The sequence below is a fragment of the Manis javanica genome, chromosome 11 (genome assembly GCF_040802235.1).
Source record: "Manis javanica isolate MJ-LG chromosome 11, MJ_LKY, whole genome shotgun sequence".
Lineage (NCBI taxonomy): Eukaryota > Metazoa > Chordata > Mammalia > Pholidota > Manidae > Manis > Manis javanica.
The window spans coordinates 67724128-67742104 of record NC_133166.1 but is presented as its reverse complement, the minus strand read 5'-3'; positions in this window follow the sequence as shown (position 1 = coordinate 67742104).

The following is a 17977-nucleotide window of genomic DNA, read 5'->3' as shown; positions in this document are numbered from 1 at the left end:
AAATGAATTTGTTGAGTCTCTCTCTCCTCTGCTCAACTGTCAGCCCTGTGAGGACAGGAAGCACATCTGTTGGCTCTTCTGCTCCAACCCTTGTTGTGCCCAAAGTCATGAATCCCAGAAGACCACCAAGGAGCCAACACCGATGCAAAAGCAAAGAGCCTTTATTCAAGCTAGCTCGAGCTCAATCTCTCATCTACACCAATGCAGTGGCAAGATGCCAGAGAAAGAGAGCGAATTTCAATACCACAAAGGTTTTATGGGGTTCTAGGGCAGTTGGTGGGGTGATAGGTCATGGCTCTGGCTGATTGTCTGGATCTAGGGGTAGTTGGTGGGGTGATGGGTCGTGGCTTTGGTTAATTGGCAGGGTCTAAGGGTGGTGGGTGAGTTCTTTGCTGAATGGAGAGGAGAGAGACCAAGCTCCGATTGGCTGAAATAGGATCCAGGTCCTGATTGGCTGAGGTAGGATCCGGGTCCCAATTCGCTGAAATAGAATCTGGGAGCTTGCCCTTTCACCCTAATATTTTATATTTTGTCAGAGCATAGCAAATATTTATAAGTAATATTTCTCTGTCCCTGAGCACAAACAAGATTCTCAAATCATCTTTTTTCTTCACCAACCACTCACTGTTCTGCCTGCTCCCACCTGGTGACCCTTTTCTTTCTGCTGGAGTTGCTGCCACCTCCACATTGCCAAATCCAACAAACACTCTTAGTCTTGATTTACTAGATTTTGGAGCAGCTCTTGACCCATTTGACAACTCCTTCATATTTAAAATGGTTTACTCTAATCACAATAGCATACCACTTCACACCTGTTAGGATGACTATTATTATAAAAACAAATTTAAACAGAATACCAAATGTTGGCAAGGATGTGAAAAAATAGGAACCATTGTATGATGATTCCTGAAGAAATTCACTATAAGATTACCCTATGATTTAGCAATTCCACTTCTGGGTATATACCAAAATAAAATTCAAAGCAGGGCCTCAAAGAAATATCTGTACAGCCATGTTCATAGCAGCATTATTTACCATAGATGGAAGCAAACAAAAGTGTCCATTGACAGATGAACAGATAAAATGTAGTGTACACATTCAATAGAATATCATTCAGCTTTAAAAAGGAAAGAAATTCTGACACAGGCTATAATGTGGGTGAAACTTGAAGATTTTAGGCTAAGTGAAATAAGCCAGTCACAAAAGGACAAATGCTATATTTCACTTATATGAGGTCCCTAGAGTAGTTAAGTCATAGAGACAGAAAGAATGGGGGATTCAAGATGGCAGCGTGAGAGGTGAGACAAACAACTCCTCCCAAAACCACAAATAGTACAAAAATACAGTTAATTAATAAAACTAGCCCTAAAACAGCAACAGGAAAGAAGGCTGTGCCAGACTGCATACAGACCTCATGAACAGAGCAGACTTCACGAAACAGGGTAACATACAAAAGCCTTAATCTGGTGGGACCCAAACGCTTCCCCCATCCCAGCTCACTGGCAGAAGGAAGAGAAATGGAGTGGGGGAGGGGGTGGAAGCCTGGGATTGCTGAACACCTGGCCCTGGAGATGTGCTTTGCGAGCAGAAACCTACATTGCATGGTGATCTGGAGGTTGGGGAGCTTGGACAGGCAGAGTGCTTGAGAGACTGAGATTCCGGCCGTTTGTGGAGGAGGGGATCCACATCCAGCTGCTCTGTGTCAGAGGAAAGGCAGGCGATCTGAGAAGCTTCCTAGCAGCGAGAGGGCTGCTGAAGGGGCGGGATTTGCATGGAGATTGCTGCACAGGAGAAGGGAGATCTGGACATGGTTGTCTGAGTGCACTCTGCCAAGCAGGCTAGGAATTTTGAGAAATGGCAGGCACTCCATCCCCTTGACTGGCTCCTCACCTCCAAGGCCCCCAACTGTGACACGCAGCCTGCCGCGCCTTCCTCCTGGCCTGCCGGCACCTGCTCACAAACCAGCAGTCACTACACTGGCGTCAGCCCAGCCAGTGGGAGACCCTGCCGTCAACAGCTAGAGATGTCAAGCACAAAGGTTTACACCTGTGTGCTTGCCCCACTGTCTCTGATACTGGACACAGGTACCACAGACGGGAATCAGGAAACAGACCTTTCCTCCCCCCAGGCACCAGCTCTGCTCCCCTATGACCTCCAACCTCACTCTAGGGGCTGAGCAGCTCCAGACACTGGAGCTTCTGACCACTAGAAGGCACCACATAGAAATATGAAATGTCAAAAGAACATGTTTTACACCAAAATCTCACAAAATCCCTGAGAAAAGACCAAATGAAACTGAACTCACCAATCTTCCTGAGAGTTCAAAATAAAAATAATTAACATGCTGATGAAGGTATAGAGAAATATTCAAGAACTCAGGAACGAATTTAAGATGGAGATTCAATCATTAAGAAATTTTGTATCTGAAATGAAACATACAATGGAGGGATTTAAAAGCAGATTAGATATAGTAGAAGAGATGGTAAATGGGATAGAAATTAGAGAAGAGGAATACAAAGAAGCTGAGGCACAGAGAGAAAAAAGAATCTGTACAAATGAAAGAATATTGAGAGAACTGTGTGACCAATACAAATGGAACAATATTCACATTATAGGGGTACTGGAAGAAGAAGAGAGAGAAAAAGGGATAGAAAGTGTCATTGAGGAGGTAATTGCTAGACACTTCACCAATCTGGGGAAGGAGATAGTCTCTCAAGCCATGGAGGTACACAGATCTCCCAACACAAGGGACCCAAGGAAGACAACATCAAGACATATAATAATTAAAATGGCAAAGATCAAGAATAAAGACAGACTTTTAAAAGCAGCTAGAGAGAAAAAAAAGATCACATACAAAGGAAAACCAATCAGGCTATCATCAGATCTCTCAACAGAAACCCTACAGGCCAGAAGTGAGTGGCATGATATATTTAAAGCAATGAAGCAGAAAAGCCTTGAACCAAGAACACTCTGCCCAGCAAGGTTGTCATTTAAATTTGAAGGAGGAATTACACAATTTTCAAATAAACAAAAGCTGAGAGAATTTACCTTCCACAAACCACCTCTGCAGTGCATTTTGGAGGGACTCCTATAGATGGAAGTATTCCTAATGCTAAATAGATGTCACCCAAGGGATAGACAAAGAGTACAGAATGTGATTCATAACATATGAAGAATGAGGAGGAAGAAAAGGAAAAAGGAGGGGAAAAAAAGAACCTTTAGATCGCGTTTGTCATAGCATATAAAGTGAGGTAAATTAGACTGTCAGATAGTAAAGGAACTACCCTTGAACCTTTGATAACCACAAATCTAAAGCCTGCAATGGCAATAAGTACATACTTATTGATAATCACCCTAAATGAAAATTGTCTGAATGCACCAGTCAAAAGACACAGAGTCACTGAATGGATAAAAAAAAGCAAGACCCATCTATATGATGCCTACAAGAGACTCACCTCAGACCCATAGTAATACACAGACTAAAAGTGAAGGGATGGAAAAAGATATTTCATGCAAAAAAATTGGGAGAAAAAAGCAGGGGTAGCAGTACTTGTATCAGACAAAATAGACTTCAAAACAAAGAACATCACGAGACAAAGAAGGACATTACATAATGATAACAAGGTCAGTCCAACAAGAGGATATAACTTTTATAAATATCTGTGCACCCAATACATGATCACCTACATATGTGAAACAAATACTAACACAATTAAAAGGGGAAATAGAATCCAATGCATTTATTTTAGGAGACTTCAACACACCACTCACTCCAAAGGAAAGATCAACCAGACAGAAAATAAGTAAAGAGACAGAGGCACTGAACAACATATTAGAGCAGACGGACCTAACAGACATCTACAGAACACTCCATCTAAAAGAACAGGATACACACTCATCTCAAGTGCACATGGAACATTTTCAAGAATAGATCATATACTAGGCCACAAAAAGAACCTCTGTAAATTCAAAAAGATTGAAATTGTACCAACCAGCTTCTCAGACCACAAAGGTATGAAACTAAAATTACACAAAGAAAATGAAACAGCCCACAAACACATGGAGGCTTAATAAAAGCTCCTAAATAATCAATGGATCAATGACCACATAGAAACAGAGATCAAGCAATATGTGGAGAAAAATGACAACAATAATTCAACAACACAAAATCTGTGGAATGGAGCAAAGGCCATGCTAAGAGGGAAATATATTACAATACAGGCCTACCTGAGGAAAGAAGAACAATCCCAAATGAACAGTCTAAACTCACAATTAACAAAACTAGAAAAGGAAGAACAAATGAGGCCCAAAGTCAGTAGAAGGAGGGCCATAATAAAGATTGAAGCAGAAATAAATAAAATTGAGAAAAATAAAATAATAGAAAGAATCAATGAAAGCAGGAGCTGGTTCTTCAAGAAAATAAACAAAATAGATAAACCCCTGGCCAGACTTATCAAGAAACAAGGAGATTCTACAGAAATAAACAGAATCAGAAATGAGAAAGGAATAACCACTATGGACACCACATAAATACAAAGAATTATGAGAGAATACTATGAAAAATTACATTGTAACAAACTGGATAACCTAGAAGAAATGGACAGCATTCTAGAAAAATACAACCTTCCAAGACTGACCCAGGGAGAAACAAAATCTGAACAGAACAATTACCAGCAAAGAAATTGAATTGGTAATCAAAAGACTATGTAAGAACAGAACACCTGAACCAGATGTTTTCACTGGTGAATTTTATAAAACATTTAGTGAAGACTTAATACTCAACCTCCTTAAAGTTTTCCAAGAAGTATAAGAGTAGCGAATACTCCCAAACTCATGCTACGAGGTCAACATTACTCTAACACCATAACCAGGCAAAGCCACCACAAAAAAAGAAAATTACAGACCAATATCCCTGATGAGCATAGATGCAAAAATACTCAACAAAATATTAGCACACCAAATTAAAAAATACATCAAAAAGATCATCCACCATGATCAAGTGGGAGTCATCCCAGGGATGCAAGTATGGTACAACATTCGAAAATCCATCAACATCATCTACTATATCAACAAAAAGAAGGACAAAAACCACATGATCATCTCCATAGATGCTGAAAAACTATTCAACAAAATTCAACATCCATTCATAATAAAATCTCTCAACAAAATGGATATAGAGGGCAAGTACATCAAGATAATAAAGGTCATATATCACAAACCCACAGCCAACATCATACTTAGCGAGAAGCTGAAAGCTTTTCCTTTAAGATTGGGAACAAGACAAGGATGCCCACTCTCCCCACTTTTATTCAACATAGGACTGGAGGACCTAGCCATGGCAATTAGACAACACAAAGAAACAAAGGCATCCAGATGGGCAAGGAAGAGGTCAAACTGTCACTGATTGCAGATGACATTAATTGTACATAAAAAACCCTAAAGAATCCACTCCAAAACTACTAGATCTAATATCTGAATTCAGCAAAGTTTCAGAATACAAAATTAATACACAGAAATCTGTTGCATTACTATAAACTAAGGATGAAGAAGCAGAAAGAGAAATCAGGAAAACAATTCCATTCACAATTGCATCAAAAAGAACAAAATAGAGGGGCGGAGCCAGGATGGCGGCATGAGTAGAGCAGTGGAAATCTCCTCCCCAAAACACATAGAGCTATGAAAATATAACAAAGAAAAATCTTCCTAAAATAGAGACCACAGGACACAGGACAACATCCAGACCACATCCACACCTTCAAGAACCCAGCGCCTTGCAAAGGGGGTAAGATACAAGCCCCGGCCCAGCAGGACCCGAGCACCCCTACCCCCGGCACCCGGTGGATGGAAAGAAACCGGAGCGGGTTTTTTTTTTGGCGAGTGCTTTTTGAAAGCCTTAAAGGGACAGGGACCCCGTTGCTAGGGAGGCAGGGTGGCGGGACTGGTGAACGGGTGCCTGGGACTGGCGCCTGAGGACAAAGAATATCCCACATTTTTCCCTGCGGGTCTGGTGTGCGGGTGCCTGAGACCAGCACCTGAGGACGGAGGAAATTGCACATTTTTCCCAATTTTTTGTTTCTCTTTTTGGCGAGTGCTTTTTGGAAGCCTTAAAGGGACAGGGACCCTGGTGCTAGGGAGGCAGGGTGGCAGGACTGGTGAGCGGGTGCCTTGGACCGGCGCCTGAGGACAAAGAATATCCCGCGTTTCTCCCTGCGGGACTGGTGGGCAGGTGCCTGAGACCGGCACTTGAGGACGGAGGAAATCGCGCGTTTTTCCCCCTTTTTTTTTTTCTCTTTTTGGCGAGTGCTTTTTGGGAGCCTTAAAGGGACAGGGAGCCCGGTGCTAGGGAGGCAGGGTGGCGGGACTGGTGAGCGGGTGCCTGGAACCGGCGCCTGAGGAGAAAGAATATCCTGCGTTTTTCCCTGCGGGACCGGTGGGCGGGTGCCTGAGACCGGCACCTGAGGACGGAGGAAATCGAGTGATTCCCCCCCCCCCTTTTTTTTTTCTTCTCTTTTTGGTGAGTGCTTTTTGGAAGCCTTAAAGAGACAGGGACCCTGATGCTAGGGAGGCAGAGCAGCAGGACCAGTGAGCGGGTGCCTGGGACCGGCGCCTGAGGAAAAAGAATATCGCGCGTTTTTCCCTGTGGGACCAGTGGGCGGGTGCCTAAGACTGGCACCTGACGACGGAGGAAATCGTGCGTTTTTCCCCTTTTTTTTTCTCTTTTTGGCGAGTGCTTTTGAGAAGCCGTAAAGGGACAGGGACCCCAGTGCTAGGGAGGCAGGGCGGCAGGACTGGTGAGTGGGTGCCTGGGACCGGCGCCTGATGACAAAGAATATCGTGCATTTTTCGCTGCGGGACCGGTGGGCGGGTGCTTTTTGGAAGCCTTGAAGGGACAGGGACCCTGGTGCTAGGGAGACAGGGCAGCAGGACCAGAGAGCGGGTGCCTGGGACCAGCGCCTGAGGACAAACAAAATCGCGTGTTTTTTCCTTTTTTTTTTTTTTTTTTCTGTTCCCTCTCTCATTGTTGCTGTTGTTGTTTTGGTTTGGAGAGTGCTTTTTGGAAGTCTTAAAGGGGCAGGACAGGTCACTTAGACCAGAGGCAGGGAATCTGGGGATCTCTGGCACTCCAACCCCCTGGGCAGCAGGGAGTACAGAGGCCCCTTACGGAGATAAATAGCCTCCCGGCCGCTCCCACTCCAACAGGGCTCCACCATTTTGGAGGAGCTGCCCCAGCCAGGCCACGCCCACAGCAACAGCAGAGATAACCCCCAAAGCAACCAGGCAGGAAGCAGAAGCCGTGTCTGCACACAGCTGCACAGCACAAGCCACTAGAGGTCGCTACTCTCCCAGGAGAGGAAGGCCACAAACCAACAAGAAGGGAAGCTCTTCCAGCGGTCACTTGTACCAGTTCTGCAAACTATCTCTATCACCATGAAAAGGCAAAACTACAGGCAGACAAAGATCACAAAGACAACACCTGAGAAGGAGACAGACCTAACCAGTCCTCCTGAAAAAGAATTCAAAATAAAAATCATGAACATGCTGACAGAGATGCAGAGAAAAATGCAAGAGCAATGGGATGAAGTCCGGAGGGAGATCACAGATGTCAGGAAGGAGATCACAGAAGTGAAACAATCCCTGGAAGGATTTATAAGCAGAATGGATAAGATGCAAGAGGCCATTGAAGGAATAAAAGCCAGAGAACAGGAACGTATAGAAGCTGACACAGAGAGAGATAAAAGGATCTCAAGGAATGAAACAACACTAAGAGAAGTATGTGACCAAGCCAAAAGGAACAATATTCGTATTATAGGGATACCAGAAGAAGAAGAAAGAGGAAAAGGGATAGAAAGTCTCTTTGAAGAAATAATTGCTGAAAACTTCCCCAAACTGGGGGAGGAAATAATCGAACAGACCATGGAATTACACAGAACCCCCAACAGAAAGGATCCAAGGAGGACAACACCAAGACACATAGTAATTAAAATGGCAAGGATCAAGGACAAGGAAAGAGTTTTAAAGGCAGCTAGAGAGAAAAAGTTCACCTATAAAGGAAAACCCATCAGGCTAACATCAGACTTCTTGAAAGAAACCCTACAGGCCAGAAGAGAATGGCATGATATACTTAATTCAATGAAACATAAGGGCCTTGAACCAAGGATACTGTACCCAGCACGACTATCATTTAAATATGATGGCAGGATTAAACAACTCCCAGACAAGCAAAAGCTGAGGGAATTTGCTTCCCACAAACCACCTCTACAGGGAATCCTACAGGGACTGCTCTAGATGGGAGCACCCCTAAAAAAAACACAGAACAAAACACACAACATATGAAGAATGGAGGAGGAGGAATAAGAAGGGAGAGAAGGAAAGAATCTCCAGACAGTGTATATAACAGCTCAATAAGTGAGCTAAGTTAGGCAGTAAGATACTAAAGAACCTAACCTTGAACCTTTGGTAACCATGAATCTAAAGCCTGCAATGGCAATAAGTACATATCTGTCAATAGTCACCCTAAATGTAAATGGACTTAATGCACCAATCAAAAGACACAGAGTAATAGTATGGATAAAAAAGCAAGACCCATCTATATGCTGCATACAAGAAACTCACCTTAAACCCAAAGATAAGCATATACTAAAAGTCAAGGGATGGAAAAACATATTTCAGGCAAACAACAGTGAGAAGAAAGCAGGGGTTGCAGTACTAATATCAGACAAAATAGACTTCAAAACAAAGAAAGTAACAAGAGATAAAGAAGGACACTACATAATGATAAAGGGCTCAGTCCAACAAGAGGATATAACCATTCTAAATATATATGCACCCAACACAGGAGCACCAGCATATGTGAAGCAAATACTAACAGAACTAAAGAGGGAAATAGACTGCAATGCATTCATTTTAGGAGACTTCAACAGACCACTCACCCCAAAGTATAAATCCGCCTGGCAGAAAATAAGTAAGGACACACAGGCACTGAACAACACACTAGAACAGATGGACCTAATAGACATCTATAGAACTCTACATCCAAAAGCAACAGGATATACATTCTTCTCAAGTGCACATGGAACATTCTCCAGAATAGACCACATACTAGCTCACAAAAAGAGCCTCAGTAAATTCCAAAATATTGAAATTCTACCAACCAATTTTTCAGACCACAAAGGTATAAAACTAGAAATAAATTCTACAAAGAAAACAAAAAGGCTCACAAACACATGGAGGCTTAACAACATGCTACTAAATAATCAATGGATTAATGAACAAATCAAAATAGAGATCAAGGAATATATAGAAACAAATGGCAACAACAACACTAAGCCCCAACTTCTGTGGGACGCAGCGAAAGCAGTCTTAAGAGGAAAGTATATAGCAATCCAGGCACACTTGAAGAAGGAAGAACAATCCCAAATGAATAGTCTAACATCACAATTATCAAAACTGGAAAAAGAAGAACAAATGAGCCCTAAAGTCAGCAGAAGGAGGGACATAATAAAGATCAGAGAAGAAATAAACAAAATTGAGAAGAATAAAACAATAGCAAAAATCAACAAAACCAAGAGCTGGTTCTTTGAGAAAATAAACAAAATAGATAAGCCTCTAGCCAAACTTATTAAGAGAAAAAGAGAATCAACACAAATCAACATAATCAGAGAAGAGAATGGAAAAATCACGACAGACTCCACAGAAATACAAAGAATTATTAAAGACTACTATGAAAACCTATATGCCAACAAGCTGGAAAACATAGAAGAAATGGACAACTTCCTAGAAAAATACAACCTCCCAAGACTGACCAAGGAAGAAACACAAAAGTTAAACAAACACATTAGGAGCAAAGAAATTGAAATGGTAATCAAAAAACTACTCAAGAACTAAACCCCGGGCCTGGACGGATTTACCTCGGAATTTTATCAGACACACAGAGAAGACATAATATCCATTCTCCTTAAAGTGTTCCACAAAATAGAAGAAGAGGGAATACTCCCAAGCTCATTCTATGAAGCCAAAATCACCCTAAAACCAAAACCAGGCAAAGACCCCACCAAAAAAGAAAATTACAGACCAATATCCCTGATGAATGTAGATGCAAAAATACTCAACAAAATATTAGCAAACAGAATTCAACGATATATCAAAAGGATCATACACCATGACCAAGTGCGGTTCATCCCAGGGATGCAAGGATGGTACAACATTCGAAAATCCATCAACATCATCCACCACATCAACAAAAAGAAAGACAAAAACCACATGATCATCTCCATAGATGATGAAAAACCATTTGACAAAATTCAACATCCACTCATGATAAAAACTCTCAGCAAAATGGGAATAGAGGGCAAGTACCTCAACATAATAAAGGCCATATATGATAAACCCACAGCCAGCATTATACTGAACAGTGAGAAGCTGAAAGCATTTCCTCTGAGATCGGGAACCAGACAGGGATGCCCACTCTCCCCACTGTTATTTAACATAGTACTGGAGGTCCTAGCCATGGCAATCAGACAAAACAAAGAAATACAAGGAATCCAGACTGGTAAAGAAGAAGTTAAACTGTCACTATTTGCAGATGATATGATACTGTACATAAAAAACCCTAAAGACTCCACTCCAAAACTACTAGAACTGATATCAGAATACAGCAAAGTTACAGGATACAAAATTAACACACAGAAATCTGTAGCTTTCCTATACACTAAAAATGAATCAATAGAAAGAGAAATCAGGAAAACAATTCCATTCACCATTGCATCAAAAAGAATAAAATACCTAGGAATAAACCTAACCAAAGAAGTGAAAGACTTATACTCTGAAAACTACAAGTCACTCTTAAGAGAAATTAAAGGGGACACTAATAAATGGAAACTCATCCTATGCTCATGGCTAGGAAGAATTAATATCGTCAAAATGGCCATCCTGCCCAAAGAAATATACAGATTTGATGCAATCCCTATCAAATTACCAGCAACATTCTTCAATGAATTGGAACAAATAATTCAAAAATTCATATGGAAACACCAAAGACCCCGAATAGCCAAAGTAATCCTGAGAAAGAAGAATAAAGTAGTGGGGATCTCACTCCCCAACTTCAAGCTCTACTACAAAGCCATAGTAATCAAGACAATTTGGTACTGGCACAAGAACAGAGCCACAGACCAGTGGAACAGATTAGAGACTCCAGAAATTAACCCAAACATATATGGTCAATTAATATTTGATAAAGGAGCCATGGACATACAATGGCAAAATGACAGTCTCTTCAACAGATGGTGCTGGCAAAACTGGACAGCTACATGTAGCAGAATGTAACTGGACCATTGTCTAACCCCATATACAAAGGTAAACTCAAAATGGATCAAAGACCTGAATGTAAGTCATGAAACCATTAAACTCTTGGAAAAAAACATAGGCAAAAACCTCTTAGACATAAACATGAGTGACCTCTTCTTGAACATATCTCCCCAGGCAAGGAAAACAACAGCAAAAATGAGCAAGTGGGACTACATTAAGCTGAAAAGCTTCTGTACAGTGAAAGACACCATCAATAGAACAAAAAGGAACCCTACAGTATGGGAGAATATATTTGAAAATGACAGATCCGATAAAGGCTTGACGTCCAGAATATATAAAGAGCTCACATGCCTCAACAAACAAAAAACAAATAACCCAATTAAAAAATGGACAGATGAACTGAACAGAGAGTTCTCTAAAAAAGAAATACAGATGGCCAAGAGACACCTGAAAAGATGCTCCACATCGCTAATTATCAGAGAAATGCAAATTAAAACTACAATGAGGTATCACCTCACACCAGTAAGGATGGCTGCCATCCAAAAGACAAACAACAACAAATGTTGGCGAGGCTGTGGAGAAAGGGGAACCCTCCTACATTGCTGGTGGGAATGTAAATTAGTTCAACCATTGTGGAAAGCAGTTTGGAGGTTCATCAAAATGCTCAAAACAGACCTACCATTTGACCCAGGAATTCCACTCCTAGGAATTTACCCTAAGAACGCAGCAATCAAGTTTGAGAAAGACAGTTACACCCCTATGTTTATCGCAGCACTATTTACAATAGCCAAGAATTGGAAGCAACCTAAATGTCCATTGGTAGATGAATGGATAAAGAAGAAGTGGTATATATACACAATGGAATACTACTCATCCATAAGAAGTGGAAAAATCCAACCATTTGCAGCAACATGGATGGAGCTGGAGAGTATTATGCTCAGTGAAATAAGCCAAGCGGAGAAAGAGAAATACCAAATGATTTCACTCATCTGAGGAGTAGAGGAACAAAGGAAAAACTGAAGGAACAAAACAGCAGCGGAATTACAGAACCCAAAAATGGACTAACAGGTACCAAAGGGAAAGGAACTGGGGAGGATGGGTGGGCAGGGAGGGATAAGGGGGGGGGGAAGAAGAAGGGGGGTATTAAGATTAGCATGCATGGGGGGAGGGAGAAAGGGAAGGGTGGGCTGCACAACACAGAGAGGACAAGTAGTGACTCTACAACATTTTGCTAAGCTGATGGACAGTAACCGTAATGTGGTTGTTAGGGGGGACCTTATATAGTGGAGAGCATAGTAAACATAGTATTCTTCATGTAAGTGTAGATTAAAAATTTTAAAAAAAAGAAAGAAAAGGGGGATTACTCCTTGGTAGGATAAAACTATTGGTAAATCAAAGATCAACGCATGCTTTAAATATCCTTAATGTTGATTACTTAACGGGTGTCAGATGATCAGCTATGGAGGTATTCTTTTCTGATAATATTCCTTTCTCTTAATAAAAAAACAAAAAGCAGTTACTGTGTGCTGACCTCCAATGAGTTCTGCACAGTGGTATAGAGGGCATGTCAACGTGTGGGCAAAGGGTCTGTTTGTTTCTATGCAGAAGATCAAGGCCTAGCTTGGATACCCAGAAAATGCCCTAAGATACGATATGAGGAGGAGCTTCTGGCAGCAGCACTCTCTGGAGGACTTGTGCCGGGGGATGATCATCAAAAAGCCTCCACAGGGATCCGGACGATGCTGCGGTTGTGGCTGCATCCAGCCCACCGTCTCCTGGACTTGCCATAGGAATGAGGAGAGAGATGTCTAGGCTGGCATGTGCATACAGTGAGACAACGAATTTGACCGGATCTGTACTGTTGGAACTCAACCAGGAGTTGGGAGTGGTGCAAGTTTTAGCACTCCAAAATCTCATGACTATAGACTATCTACGGTTAAAAGAACATATGGGATGTGAACAGATTCCCGAAATGGGATGCTTTAATTTGTCTGATTTTTCTCAGACTGTTCAAGTACAGTTGGACAATATCCATCATATCATAGATAAATTTTCACAAATGCCTAGGGTGCCTAAATGGTTTTCTTGGCATCACTGGAGATGGCTGGTAATTATAGATTTGCTTTGTTTATGTCACCGTATTCCTATTTTGTTAATATGTGTGTGCAAATTAGTTAGTAGTTTAAAACCTATACATACTTAAGGTACTCTACAAGAAGATATGTCAAAGAAATAATCAATCCTCCCATGTTTCCTTCCATATGCTACATCTATAGCTTTTCTTCTTCCTTCCTAATTACAACCCTTAAATAGAATTCATGCCTCATATCGAATTTACCGAGTATCATAATTCCTCCAGGTGGTAAAGATACCTTGAGACAAGTGGTGGGCATAGAAGCCACAGGGCATAAATCTGCAAAGAAGTAAAAAGCTAACCTTTTCAAACAATATGGCTTCTCTCTCACTTACCAACTTTACATTTCCCTGTATGGCCCCGGAAGATGACTGGTTAGCCAGAGATGGGTAACATTCCTCAAGGGAGGGACAACCTAAGACAGGCACAGTCACAGGGGGGCCATCAGGTGAGAATTTGGGGATCAACAGAGGTGAGGCTCAGAACCTCACCGCCCCTACTTTGAGAGAAATCTTCTGCATCCGTGGATGTTTTGCTGCCCTTGTCTAGCCTGGATTAATACTTAGTCCAAAGGCACACACCTGATCATCTGATCATCTACATTTGCCCTCTTACAGCACTAAACTATGTTTTCTACCTTTATCTTGCATCTACCTACCACTTCAGCATTTTATTAAAAATAAAAATAATAATAATAATAAAGGGAGAAATGTGGGATCAACATATAAATCAAGTACAAAAATCAAATGAATATTCATATTTGACCTGATTGTTTATAGGTCATAATGCGTGATCAAAACCGAACGTTTCTGTGATGAATGCCCTTGTACTGTTCACCATGTAAGAATTTATTCACTATGTAAGAATTCATTCACCATGTAAGAACTTGTTCATTATGCTTCAGAGGATTGTAGACTGACGAGAATTAGGCTTGAGATGGATTAATGATTGTACATTGAGCATTGACCCCCCTATACTGAATTTTATTGTTGTTAACAACCATTTGATCAATAAATATGAGAGATGCCCTCTCAAAAAAAAAAAAAGTGGGGAAAAGAGAGGGAAAAAAAAAAGAACAAAATAATGAGGAATAAACCTAACCAAGGAAGTGAAAGACTTATACTCTGAAAACTTCAATACACTCATGAGAGAAATTAAAGAACAAACCAATAAATGGAAACACATCCCATGCTCATGGATAGGAATAATTACTATTGTCAAAATGGCCATACTGCTTAAAGTAGTCTGCAGAGTCAATGCAATCCCTATCAAAATACCTACAGCATTCTTCAATAAAGTAGAGCAAATGGTTCTAAAATTTATATGGCATGACAAAAGACCCTGAATATCCAAAGCAATCCTGAGAAGGAAGAATAAAGCTGGGGAATTACGCTTCCTGACTTCAAGCTCTACTACAAAGTCACAATAATCAAGACAATTTGGTACTGGCACAGGAACAGACCCATAGACTAATGAAACAGACTAGAGAGCCCGGATATAAACCCAAGCATATATGGTCAATTAATATATGATAAAGGAGCCATACAATGGGGAAATGACAGCCTCTTCAACACCTGGTGTTGGCAAAACTGGACAGCTGCATAAAAGAGAATAAAACTGGATTCTTGTCTAACCCCATCCACAAAAGTAAACTGAAAATGGATAAAAGACCTTAATGTAAGTCATGAGACCATAAAACTCTTAGGAAAAAATATAGGCAAAAATGTCTTGGACATAAACATGAGCAATTTCTTTGTGACCATCTCTCTCTGGGCAAGGGAAACAAAAGCAAAAATGTACAGGTGGGACTATACCAAACAAAAAAGCTTCTGTACAGCAAAGGACTCCATCAGTAGAACAAGAAGACATCCTACAGTATAGGAGAATATATTCATAAATGACATATCTGATAAGGGGTTGTCACCGAAATGATATAAAGAGCTCAACACACCTCAACAAACAAAAGCAAATAAGCCAATTAAAAAATGGGCTGAGACACTTAATAGTAATTCATCAATACCAGTTTCTTAGTGTTTCTTAAATGTACTATGGTAAGTTTAGGTGGGAAACACCAGAATGAAGGGCATACAGGAATTCTGCATATTATTTATGCACTTTCTCTGTGATTCTAAATTATTCCAAAATAAAAAGTTTATTAAACTTGAAAAAAAAATGGGCTGAGGAGCTGAACAGACACTTCTCCAAAGAAGAACTGCAGATGGCCAACAGGCACATGAAAAGATCCTCCACATCTCTAATCATCAGAGAAATGCAAATTAAAACCACAATGAGATATCACCTCACACCAATAAGGATGGCCAACATCCAAAAGACAAACAACAACAAATGTTGGCGAGGATGTGGAGAAAGGGGAACCCTTCTCCACTGCTGGTGGGAATGTAAACTAGTTCAATCATTGTGGAAAGCAGTATGGAGGTTCCTCAAGATACTAAAAATAGAAATACCATTTGACCCAGGAATTCCACTCCTAGGAGCTGAATTTACCCTAAGAATGTAGGATCCTAGTTTGAAAAGGACATATGCACCCCTCTGTTTATTGCAGCACTATTTATGATAGCCAAGACATGGAAACAACCTAAGTGTCCATCAGTAGATGAATGGATAAAGAAGATGTGGTACATATACACAATGGAACATTATTCAGCCATAAGAAGAAGAAGAAAAACTACCATTTGGATAGAGCTAGAGGGTTTATGCTCAGTGAAATAAGCCAGGCAGAGAAAGACAAGTATCAAATGATTTCACTATCTGTGGAGTATAATAACAAAGCAAAAACTGAAGGAACAAAACAGCAGCAAACTCACAGAACCCAAGAATGGACTAACCAAAGGGAAAGGGATTGGGGAGGATTGGTGGGAAGGGAGGGAATAGGGGGAAAGGGGGCATTATGATTAGCACATAATGTAGGGGGGAGGACACGGGGATAGCAGTGTAACACAAAAGACAGGTAGTGATTCTATAGCATCTTACTACGCTGATGGACAGTGACTGTAATGGGGTATGTGGTGGGGACTTGATAATAGGGGGAGTCTAGTAACCATAATGTTCATCTAATTGTACATTAATGATAGCAAAATAAAACATAAACAAAATAAAAAGAAAAAAGAAAGAATGGTGGTTGCTGGTGTTGGAGGAAGGGGGGAATGGGGAGTTAATGTTGAATGGGTACAGAGTTTCAGTTTGGATGAAGACCTCTGGAGATGGAAGATGGTGATGATTGCAGAACAAGACAAGCTCTACACTTTCAAATGGTTAAAAATGGTAAATTTTGTTATATGTTTTTCCCACAATAAGAATAGTGCTTTCTCTCTAAGCTTCTTTATACTTCATGCTCCTGGTTTCTCTTTTCCTACCTCTTGGGCCACTTTGCAGTCTCCCAGTCAATTCCTTCTCTATCTGAATGAAAAATGCTGGAGCCATTCCTTCCCTCCTTCTACAAATATTCTGTGTGCCAGGAATAAGCAATGAACAAAAGATACAAAGTTTGTCCTTATGAAACATATATTCTCACTGGATAGAAGATCATCTATAAGCAAATAAACAACTAAGTATGTACTATGTTAAATGGTCATAAGAGCTGCAGAAAAAAATTAAGCAGGTTAAGGGAGATTGGAAGAGCCAAAGTTGGGGGTCGCTATATTTTATGGGTGGTCTGATAAAGTAACATATGAGCAGTGAATGAATGTGGTAAAGAAGCAAACAATGCTGTTCTGTGGAAGAGCTTTCTAAGAAGATCACAAGTACAAGGGCCCTGAGACAGAATTTAGTTTAATGGTTTGAAGAAAAGCAAAGAGGATAAGGTGACTACAAAAGGATGTGGTGCAGGGAGAGGGTGTACCTCAAGAGCCCGAGACAGTTTTAGTCTAAACGAAATGAGAGGCAAATAGTGTTTGGGACAGATCTGACTAATCCTCTAACAGGATCACACTGGCTTCCATGTTGAGAACAAACTATAAAAAGGAAAGGTGGATGTAGGAGGCTACCACAACAATCCAGCTTAGGGGAGAAGGTGGCTTGGATCAGAGAGGCAAGGGCAGATGTAATACGAAGTGGGACACTGTGGATATCTCCTGCAGGGGGTATTTGTTGACAGAATGGAAAGAAAAGTGACCATATGATTCAAAGTCAGGGGCTGACTGACTATAGGACACAGATGTTTCTGCAGGGTTGGAGAAGACTAGGATGGGCAAATTTGAGGGTGAAAATCAAGGTTGGGCTTTGGGAGATATTTGTTTTGAGATATCTACTCAATATCCAAGGGGAGATGTTGGCAGGCAGTTAGACACAGAGTTGAGCATAAACACAGAATTTCAAAGTCCAACCCTGGGTTCTTCTTTCTCCTCCTTTTAACTCTCTAAGTCATCTCATCCATTTCCTTGGCTTTCAATAGCACCTATAGGTTTCATGGGCCTATGACTTGTGCAGTCACAAAGGGCCCCACACTAGAAGTTCCTGAACTTGAACTAATGCTTTACTCTCACCATCTTGAAATTCTCACTAATTTTTTAATGATAGACT